Source organism: Balaenoptera physalus (genome assembly GCF_965194825.1).
Source record: "Balaenoptera physalus genome assembly, chromosome: 5".
Taxonomy (NCBI): domain Eukaryota; kingdom Metazoa; phylum Chordata; class Mammalia; order Artiodactyla; family Balaenopteridae; genus Balaenoptera; species Balaenoptera physalus.
Genome location: NC_138884.1, coordinates 50,945,285 through 50,956,621, shown reverse-complemented (window position 1 = coordinate 50,956,621; position 11,337 = coordinate 50,945,285). Strand labels below are relative to the sequence as shown.

The window sequence follows — 11,337 nt, the reverse complement described above, 5'->3', positions numbered from 1 at the left end:
GAGGGAAGGCCTTCCTCTCTAATAAACATTGATTTTAGATTCATCCTTTCTTAACTCTTAGAATCTGTTCCCAGCTTATTACTGATCTGAGCATTTCCTGGGAAATGGCTGGGTTCCCAAGGTCAGGCAGTACTCACACCCTCCGGGGTGGTCAGGACTGCCGAGGGGCCCATCCCAGCTAGCCCTGATTTGCAGACGAAATATTATCTGCAGGCCCATCAAACAGTAATGGGAACCTCAGAAGCCTAGGGGGTGTTGGGAACTGCCTTCCTGGATAATGGGGGCCGTGATCTTTCTGGGGCCAACCTCCAGTCACCAGTCTGTTTCCCACCCCACCCCCTGGCATCCCCCATTCCCAAAGCCGTGTCTAACACGTCATACCACATGCCAGTTTTGTAAAAAATAACTCTTATTCAGATCATTTGCAAAGGGCACGATGTGGCTGTGTGGAACAGAACAAGGATCCCGAGGTGGCTGTGGGTTTGAATCTTGACCTCATCCAGTACTAGCCTGAGTTTGGACCAGCTACGGAGCCCCAAGGCTAAGTGCAGAGTGCTAACTGCTGGGAGGGGCTGTGTGAATCACGAGAAAGCGCCGAGAGCCGCAGGGTACTTGCCTCTCTTCCTGACTCCACACTTCCTTTCGACCTCACGCTTATCTCTTCAGTCCACTCTTCACTCTCCCGGCCCCCGGACTCATCTGCAAATTTGAGAACGCTTCCTTGAGCCACCTCCGCCCCCCTCCCCGCTTTGTGGAGGACTCGGCCCCATAAGGCACTACTTTTTCTCACCAACCTCTCATAACCAGGGCCGCCACTTCGTCATCTTTACCGCTGGAATAGCTCCTAGGACTGGAAGGGAACGTTTACTGAGCGCTGCGCATGTGCCAAAAGCGGAGGATTAAAGATACTGCAGGAAAAGTGCTTAGAGGAAGGGCTTGGCGGCTTTAGTAATTATAGCTATTATTCACCACTGTTTTGCTATTCATTTCTCACAGTGACCCTGGAGAATGGGTCCTGACTGCTGATCTGCTCCTCTTTGCCGGTGAAAAAACTGGGGCTCAGAGAAAGTTAAGTAATTTGCTCCTGATCACATAGCTAGGAAGTGGTGGAACTGGGATTTAAAAAACCCAGTCTAGAGATGGCTCCAAATCCATACTTTTCAACTGCAATTATTAAGACCTCAGTCTGAGTTACGTTCAGAATAAATATAGGAAAACTTTAAAAATATGCTAGTTTTGGAGATATATACACATATTTAATTATTCAGGTGAAATTACAGTGACTTATCAATGACTTCAAAAAACTTACCCAGTATTTACTGGGAAAGTGACAGGTTAAACAAGATTGGAGATGTGTTGATAGCTGTTGACACTGGGTAATGGAGGTTCAGTATTTGAGTCTCTTTGCTTTTGTATCTGTTTGAAATTTTTTTCACTTAAGAGTTAAGAACTAAATTCATTCTACATCTGCCCAAGATCTACTAATTACAGCAGCAGATTACCTGTAGGCCCTAAATTGGTAGTTGATAGGCTTCACGTTTCGTGAGGATGCTCTTGTTTTTCAAGATTTTGAATACGAAGTTTTTACTTTTTAAACTCTCAAAATAATGAGAATTTGTATTTATTATATAATATGGGCAAGGCAGTCTTTTAAGTAATATGTGTTCTCAGCTAATGACCCTGACAGTCCTGTGATGGAAATATAATTATCTCCACCTTATGGATGGAAAACGGAGGCACCGACGAGGTACCTTCCTAACTGCAGGGCTCCTTGCTGCTGTGGAAGGAGATTTTGAACTCAGTTCGTCTCATGCCCACACATAGTATGTTGACCCGCTGGAGGGCACCACCTTTAAGCAAATGTTCATCTTAGTATCAGTTAGGAATGGTTTTACCACAAGTGACAGAAGACCATACTAGTCGTAGCTTGTGTGGTCAGTCATGGCTCCAGGGTTCCAGCCGCTTTCTGTCCTGATGTTCAGCCACCCTCTGCTTGATACCTTTCCAACCTTTAGGCTTCTTGGCACAAGATGGAGGCCTCTTACAACCTTTCAAGACACCTAAGACAGGAAGAAAAGTCAGGAGCAGTGCTAGCAAATTCTTAAGTGTGTTTCTCTCCTCAGCAGAAAACAAAATATTTCCCAGAAACTCCCAGCAGACTTCCTCCCATGTCTCATTGGCCAGAGCTTTGACTGTGGCCCCCTGAGTTATAAGGAAAACTGGGATGTTGAGGATGTAGGATAAAATTATGAGGGTTGACTTAAATAAGTGGTTCATGAGCCTGGGGACACTAAATCACTGGTCAGTGTTAGATTAGTATTATTTATTATTATTTTTATAAATATATAGATCTTTACTTAAAGTTTTTCAGGAACACAGGGGAGAGACTTATACCACATAGACAAGCAAAATTTCCTAAATATACCTTTTAACATTTCTGTGTCCCCAAAGTCCCACCTTTTATATCAGTTGCCTTCATCTCATCCTGTCTTTCCAAAAGAGTGAACACCTTTGAAATTCTCCCCACTACACCCTTTTTCTACTTCTTTCTCCTCTTTTCTTTTTAAATAAATAAATAAATAAATTTATTTATTTTTGCCTGCGTTGGGTCTTCATTGCTGTGCACGAGCTTTCTCTAGTTGTGGTGAGTGGGGGCTACTCTTCGTTGCAGTGCGTGGGCTTCTCATTGCGGTGGCTTCTTTTGTTGTGGAGCATGGACTCTAGATGCGCAGGCTTCAGTAGTTGTGGTGCGTGGGCTCAGTAGTTGTGGCTCGCAGGCTCTAGAGTGCAGGCTCAGTAGTTGTGGCGCATGGGCTTAGTTGCTCCGTGGCATGTGGGATCTTCCCAGACCAGGTCTCGAACCCATGTCCCCTGCATTGCCAGGCGGATTCTTAATCACTGCGCCACCAGGGAAGTCCCTTCTTTCTCCTCTTAACTCCTCCTCATTTCCAGCTCTTTCCTTCTGTGTTTATTTCTTTTTCATGTAAGAGTAATCTAGTCTATTGTGTTAGTTATCTACTGGAGTAACAAATTACTCCAAATTTTAAAAAAATAAATTTATTTATTTATTTATTTATTTATTTATTTATATTTTTGGCTGCATCGGGTCTTTGGTGCTGCATGCGTGTATTCTCTAGTTGCAGCGAGCGGGGGCTACTCTTCGTTGTGGTGCATGGGCTTCTCATTGCAGTAGCTTCTCTTGTTGCGGAGCATGGGCTCTAGGCACGTGGGCTTCAGTAGTTGTGGCACGCAGGCTCAGTAGTTGTGGCTCGTGGGCTCTAGAGCCCAGGCTCAGTAGTTGTGGCACACGGGCTTAGTTGCTCCGCGGCATGTGGGATCTTCCCGGACCAGGACTCAAACCCACGTCCCCTGTATTGCCAGGTGGATTCTTAACCACTGTGCCACCAGGGAAGTCCCTACTCCAAATTTAGTGGCTTAAAATTGACATGTTATCTCACAGTTGCTGTGGGTTAGGAATTTGAGAGCAGCTTAGTTGGATGTTTCTGGCCCAGGGTCTCTGATGAGATGGCAGTCAAGATGTTGGCAAGGGCTGTAGTCATCTGAAAGCTTGACTGGGGCCGGAGGATCCACTTCTTAAGATGGCTCACTCATACGGCTGTTGACTTGAGGCCTCAGTTTTTCATTCCATGGTCTCTCCATAGGACTGCTCAACAGGGTGGCTGGCTTCCCCCAAAGCAAGTGATCTGAGAAGAAGGACATGCAGGCAGCCACAGTGCCTTTTATGATGGAGTCTCTGAGTCACACACAGTCACTTCTACTGTCTTCTCTTTGTTAGAAGAGAGTCACTAAGTCCAGCACACACTCAAGGGGATGGAAATTAAGCTCTGCATCTATACATATTACCTGCTTTACATTCCAAAATCCAGGAGGGAGCCAAGAACAGGGGAGAGGTTGTGTCCTGACCAATGGGGCCAGAGAGGGAGGAGTTTGGGTTTTTTGTAGTGCAAGATAAGCCCTATTTCCCCTCAAAACTCATACAGGCACATTCTTCAATAAAGGAAGTAGAGCACATCTTGGGCAGCCAACAAAATGAAAACTATCCACTATTAATTCTGAATGAACAGTGTAGTACTTGAAACAGGAAGGGGAAATTTCAACTTAGAATTCTAATAAAAAAATATCAGGGACTTATTAAGACACCATGGGAAAAAGAGAGATCCTCCTGGGCGCCTTGTCTTCTCTGAGGTGTTATAAATTAAGTGACCTTGAATCACACACAGCGATGACCCAACTCTTGGGTTTGCAGTTGCATTCATACCGTGTTGGTTTTCTGTGCTGCAAATCAGTACTACAAAACTTTAGCAGTCTAAAAGACCACCCAATTATTATCTCACAGATCAGAAGCTTGGGCTTGGCACAGCTGGTTCTCTGCTTAGAACTTCACAAGGCTGAAATGAAGGTGTCAGCTAGGCCACATTCTCATCTGATAGACCCTTTCTATCAAAGGCTCTTCAGAGCCTCTTCCAAGCTCACAGAGGCTGTTGGCAGAATTGAGTTCCTTGTAGTTTAAGATTGGGGTCCCCATTATCTTGCTAGCTGTCAGCAGTGGTTACTCTTGACTCTTAGAGGCCAGCCTTACGTTCTAGCCACAACATGGCAGCTCACTTCCATGGCAGCTTATACAGAGTGTGTACATAGGTAGGTGGGAATTTTGGGAGCTGTATTAGTTTGCTAGATCTGCCATAACGAAGTACCGCAGCCTATGTGGCTTAAACAACATAAATTTACTTCCTTGTCATTTCTAGAGGCTAGAATTCTGAAATCAAGCTGTCAGCAGGGCTGGTTTTCATTTTGAGACTTTTCTCCTTTGCTTTTTTATGGTCATCTTCTCCTCCCTGTGTCCACACACTGTTTTCCCTCTGTGCATGTCTGTGTTCTAATAGTCTCTTCTTATAAGGACACTGGTCACATTGGATTAAGGCTGACTCATATAACCTCAATTTACCTTGATTACCTTTTTAAAAGGCCCTATCTCTAAGTGCAGTCATTCTAAGGTACTAGGTGTTAGAACTTCAACATACGAATTTTAGGGAAACACAATTCTGCCCATTACAGGGATCATTTTATTTTATTAAAAAAATTTTTTTATTGGAGTATAGTTGATTTACAATGTCGCGTTAGTTTCTGCTGTACAGCAAAGTGAATCAGTACATATACACATATCCACTCTTTTTTAGATTCTCTTCCCATATAGGTCATTACAGAGTATTGAGTAGAGTTCCCTGTGCTATACAGTAGGTCCTTATTATCTATTTTATGTATAGTATTGTGTATATGTCAATCCCTAACTCCCAATCTATCCCTCCCCCACCTTTCCCCCCTGGTACCCATAAGTTTGTTTTCTACACCTGTGACTCTATTTCTGTTTTGTAAATAAGTTCATTTGTACTGTTTTTTTAGATTCCACATAGAAGTGATGTCATATGATATTTGTCTTTCTCTGACTTGCTTTACTTAGTATGATAATCTCTAGGTCCATCCATGTTGCTGCAAATGGTATTATTTTGTTCTTTTTTATGGCTGAGTAATATTCCATTGTATATATTTGCCACATCTTTATCCATTCATCTGTCGATGGACACTTAGGTTGCTTCCATGTCCTGGCTATTGTAAGTAGTGCTGCAATGAACACTGGGGTGCATGTATCTTTTTGAACTATGGTTTTGCCCAGATATATGCCCAGGAGAGGGATTGCTGGGTCATATGGTAACTCTATTTTTAGTTTCTAGGGAACCTCCATACTGCTCCCCATAGTGGCTGCACCATTTACATTCCCACCAGCAGTGCAGGAGGGCTCCCTTCTCTCCACACCCAGGGATCATTTTAGAATTCTGCCTCCCATACGTACATTTTGGCTTAAGTTGTAAGGCCAATGTTGGCTCTTATAAACATTGCTAGAAAGTCATTAATTGTCACTCTGCTGTGGGGTTTCAAGTCTTCTTTGAAAGACTCACAACTTGCAAAACATAAAGCACCCCCTGGTATATGAAGCATTATTCTGAACATTTCCAATTCCTGAGATTTAGAATAGAATACTTGTTTTAGATATTCAAGGAAACTCTATAAAGCTACTTAGATACATTTGAGAGAATTTGCTTAGCTTTGGCATAGAAATGAGTTTGTCCTAACATTGTTTTATCTCTGTTATTTCCTTTCTCAAATATACAGTATATATGAAATAAACCTTAAAAATTAAAAGCATTTTTTAAACGTTTTTATTGGAGTATAATTGCTTTACAATGGTGTGTTAGTTTCTGCTTTATAACAAAGTGAATCAGTTATACATATACATATACATATATCCCCATATCTTTTCCCTCTTGCGTCTCCCTCCCTCCCTCCCTCCCTATCCCACCCTTCTAGTTGGTCACAAAGCACAGAGCTGATCTCCCTGTGCTATGCGACTGCTTCCCACTAGCTATCTATTTTACATTTGGTAGTGTATATATGTCCATATATACACTACCACTCTCTCACTTTGTCCCAGCTTACCCTTCCCCCTCCCCATGTCCTCAAGTCCATTCTCTAGTAGGTCTGCGTTTTTATTCCTGTCTTGCCCCTAGGTTCTTCATGACCTTTTTTTTTTTTTTAGATTCTATATATATGTGTTAGCATACGGTATTTGTTTTTCTCTTTCTGACTTACTTCACTCTGTATGACAGACTCTAGGTCCATCCACCTCACTACAAATAACTCAATTTCATTTCTTTTTTATGGCTGAGTAATATTCCATTGTATATATGTGCCACATCTTCTTTATCCATTCAACTGTCGATTGACACTTAGGTTGCTTCCATGGCCTGGCTATTGTAAATAGAGCTGCAATGAACATTGTGGTACATGACTGTTTTTGAATTATGGCTTTCTCAGGGTATATGCCTGGTAGTGGGATGGCTGGGTCGTATGGTAGTTCTATTTTTAGTTTTTTAATGAAATTGAGTTATTTGTAGTGAGGTGGATGGACCTAGAGTCTGTCATACAGAGTGAAGTAAGTCAGAAAGAGAAAAACAAATACCGTATGCTAACACATATATATAGAATCTAAAAAAAAAAAAAAAAAAATGGTCACGAAGAACCTAGGGGCAAGACAGGAATAAAGACACAGACCTACTAGAGAATGGACTTGAGGACATGGGGAGGGGGGAGGGTAAGCTGAGACAAAGTGAGAGAGTGGCATGGACATATATATACTACCAAATGTAAAATAGCTTGTGGGAAGCAGCCACATAGCACAGGGAGATCAGCTCTGTGCTTTGTGACCACCTAGAGGGGTGGGATAGGGAGGGTGGGAGGGAGATGCCAGAGGGAGGAGATATGGGGATATATGTATATGTATAGCTGATTCATTTTGTTATAAAGCAGAAACTAACACACCATTGTAAAGCAATTATACTCCAGTAAAGATGTTAAAAAAAAAAAAGCATCATGTTAGGGTGCAGTGCCTACTAATGAGCTGCAGGGGGTGTCCTTTGACTTATTGTTAGTACATTGAAAGTAGAAGTGGAAGCTGAGAAACAATTAAGAATTGGTGACTACAGACATAGAGAACAGACTGGTGGTTGCCAAGGGGAGGGGGTTGGGGGAGGGATAGAAAGGGAGGTTGGGGTTAGCAGATGTAAGCTTTTGTACACAGAATGGATAAACAGCAAGGTCCTACTGTTATAGCACAGAGAACTATATTCAATATTCTATGATAAACCATAATGGAAAAGAATATTAAAAAAAAAGAATGTATATATATGTATAACTGAATTGCTTTCCTGTACAGCAGTAATTAATACATCATTGTAAATCAACTATACTTCAATAAAAAAATAAATATAAGAATTTGTGACTATAGGGGCTTCCCTGGTGGAGCAGTGGTTGAGAGTCTACTTGCCAATGCAGGGGACACGGGTTCGAGCCCTGGTCCGGGAAGATCCCACATGCCGCGGAGCAACTAAGCCCGTGAGCCACAACTACTGAGCCTGTGCTCTAGAGCCTGTGAGCCACAACTACTGAGCCCACGTGCCATAACTACCGAAGCATGCACGCCTACAGCCCATGCTCTGCAACAAGAGAAGCCACCGCAATGAGAAGCCGGTGCACCACGGCGAGGAGTAGCCCCCGCTCACTGAAACTAGAGAAAAGCCTGAGCGCAGCAACGAAGACCCAACGCAGCCAAAAATTAAACAAATAAATAAAGTAAAAAAAAAAAAAGATAGGATAATCTGAGCACGTAAAAGCTATTGCAGTGGACTGAAACAGTGATTGTAGGTAAAGCTTCCAAATTCAAAGTGAAAAAATGAAAAAAAAAAGAATTGGTGATTATAGTTAGTAATACAGTATTGTATACTTGAAAGTTGCTGAGAATGGATCTTAAGCATTCTAAACACACACACACACACACACACACACACACACACACAGAGTTAATGTGTTAACTATGTGGGGTGATGGATGTGTTAATTTTCTTGATCTTGGCAATCCTTTTATAATGTATATGCATATCAAAATCATCACTTGGTACACCTTAAATACATACAATTGTATTTGTCAATTATTCCATGATAAAGTTTCAAAAAAAGAATTTGTCTTAGAGGTTCAAGCAGATGACAAAAAATTAAGGAGTAAAATTCACAGATAGTTTTAACATTAGGAAGTCAGTGTTTGAGCAAGTATAAGAAATTCTATGGTTTGAAATAATTCCTTTTTTTAAAATCCAGAATTTTAGTAGATTGATATTTATTGCCTATGGGAGCTTATATGCATTCTAATTTTAGATTTTGTCTTAAAAAAGGAATCTTAATTATTTCAAGACAACTTTCACAACTGACAGAAAGAGAGGCAATGATTTCTTTTTTCCATATTTCTCCAAGCTGAGAATGTATCTTTTTCATAACTGACTTAAATCTTCAAGGGAAAAGAGAGCTTTTCTTACACATGGGGGGAGGGAGGAAAGGGAGGACAAAGTTTAAACTGTAGGGGCCAATCACAGAACCCTGCATACAGAAAGTGCTCAATAGATATGTGTTAAATTGCCTTAAGTTTAACTGAATTAAAGCTTAAGATGAAATATGAATCACTGAAATGAATAAAGTTAAAGAGTTTATGGATACGGTAAACCTGGGATATTAATCTTCAAAAGACAAAGTTTTAGGACAAACAAAATTTATATCCTTTTATACACTAACTTTAATGAATTCTTTACACAAATACGCCAAAATATAAAATAGGTAAAATTATTGTCCTTTACTAACTTATTAATGACTTAGCACTGAAATATTTATGTGAAGGATTTAGACAAATTCATGGACTCAATCATAAAACTATTTCTGAGAGCTACACATTAGGTTTCATAAATGATACAAAGGCTTAGAAACCATTCATATTTATGAACAGAGTCTACAGCCCAGGTGTTTTCGATTCCTAGTTAGACCCTTTCTATCAGAGCATACCACCTCTTCAGATGGTCTCTACCTCCTCAAGAAAGGAGTTCAATTGATGTGATTTATAATATATTTGAAAAGTCAACAAACTGTGAATCATTTTAACAAATATTTAATGAATAACGAGAGATCTCATCTATTGTTTTCTGATTGCTCCTAATTTCCTACTTACTCTTGAAGTAACATAAATTAGCATGAAATTGAAATGTCAATTGGACTGAAGCAGATAAATTCTTTGTTTTAATTTGAACCTTACAGGGTGATGCTATAACATCCCAAAGGTCTCATATATTAAGCTGTGCAAAGAAAGACCTTTCTTCCCATTTTTACAACAAATGTTTTATGCTTGTGCAATGGAGGAATTCAAGTGCTGCTGTCAGGGGCTGAGCTCTTCTGGTGTAAACAGCTCCATGGTAGATGCAGTTTGTGGTGCCCTCCTGAGAGCCAGCGAGGGATCCCCGCTGCTCCAGATTTTGTCCTGGGGAGAATCCTGGGCTGTAAATCACGTGTCATAGTCTTGGATCAGGACAATGGATTCTGATCTGCTTTGACTCCCAAAGAACACGAGAATTCGGTACCTAGAAAATTGTAACTTCTGCCTCTAAGCAGAGCAAAGAAGACACTAGCTGAGGCTATTATTCTTTGTTCTGGTCAGAAAATCATGTGTTTAAGGTACAGAAACATACTCCATTGACCTCAAATAAAATGGGTGGGTAGTGAATGTTGTAAGGATACAATGACGGACAAAAGGACATAGAGTCCAGTCATAAGATCCGGAGAACTCAAGGAGGTAGGTCAGGAGTGAAAATGACCTGGGTTAAATTTGACTCTGCAACTTACTAGTTGTGTTATTGTAAGCAAGTCAACTTGTAACCCTATAAACTCTTTCCCCCTTTACTGTATAGGGAAACTATTGTCTTCTTCCCTCCTAAGCTGTGAGGATCAGATGTCATGTAAGATGGCCAAGAATGATGGCTGGCATGGAGTAGCTGCCCAACAATATGCTTTAAAATGGCTTGATGCTCTAAGTGTGGCTCATGGGAGACTCCTGGGGCATCCCCAGAAATAGAAACAGAAGAGATGGTTTAGGGAGTAGGTGATGAATTGCATTTTGGATATGCTGAAATTTTCAGCTGAACAGGATATTCAGGTAGGAAGTTCCCACAAACCAATGGAAATGCAGGATATGAATTCAGAAAGAAGGCAAGGCTGGCTGGAGATCAGATTTGGGGTCCATCCAAAGAGAAGTGATAATTACATTACTGAGAGTAGAGCCACTGAGAGTACTGGGTAGAACAAATAGAGGAAGAAGGGCATCACAACTACGGGCATAAACCAATTTAAGTGGAGGAACAAAGAGGGAAACACGGGAGGGAGTAGCTAGAGAAGTGAGAGAATTAGGAAGGTGCTAGTACAGAAGGGTTGAGAACATTTAGGGTTTTCAGTGCTGTTAAGTTCTTTGGTGATTGTAAAGTTTTTGCAGATGAATTACTTTATCACTGTCTTTGAGTTGGTATCATTCCTAGAGAAGTTTTGGGTGTAGCCATGAAAGAAGTGTAGGCTGCATCTGTGATTTACATATTAAGTTAAAAGAAATAAAACATTGCTCTTTGAAAGTAGAACAGACACATATACACTGTATACATGATGAGAAATTAACAGAATATTCGAAAAGGGCAGTTGCAAAAATATTTACAAGTATATACTCTAACACTTTGCCCTAATTACAATCCTGGGAGAATGTATAGTGCGGTAGAGAGAGCAGAAAATCAGAATCATAGTCTTGGGTCAAATCCTGTGACCTGCTTGAGGTGTCTGTTTTTTCTTCTCTAATAACCGGAAAATTACATCACTAAATAATAGCATCTATTGTTGTGATAATTAAATG

General features: G+C 40.9%; 1 long non-coding RNA gene across 9 annotated transcripts in view; it reads right to left on the bottom strand.

Annotated features, from left to right (window-relative positions):
- Nucleotides 1-11,337, bottom strand: part of LOC309661545 — a 34,961-nt gene that overhangs the window by 20,415 nt on the left and 3,209 nt on the right. For 3 of the 9 annotated variants that reach the window (XR_014264060.1, XR_014264061.1, XR_014264062.1), the window contains exon 1: nt 617-2,059. This is a non-coding gene — a long non-coding RNA (uncharacterized lncRNA). Of the gene's footprint in view, nt 1-616; nt 2,061-6,407; nt 10,051-11,337 lie in introns of those variants that run through there. The other 6 variants (XR_014264063.1, XR_014264064.1, XR_014264059.1 and 3 more) reach the window with 5 other exon arrangements.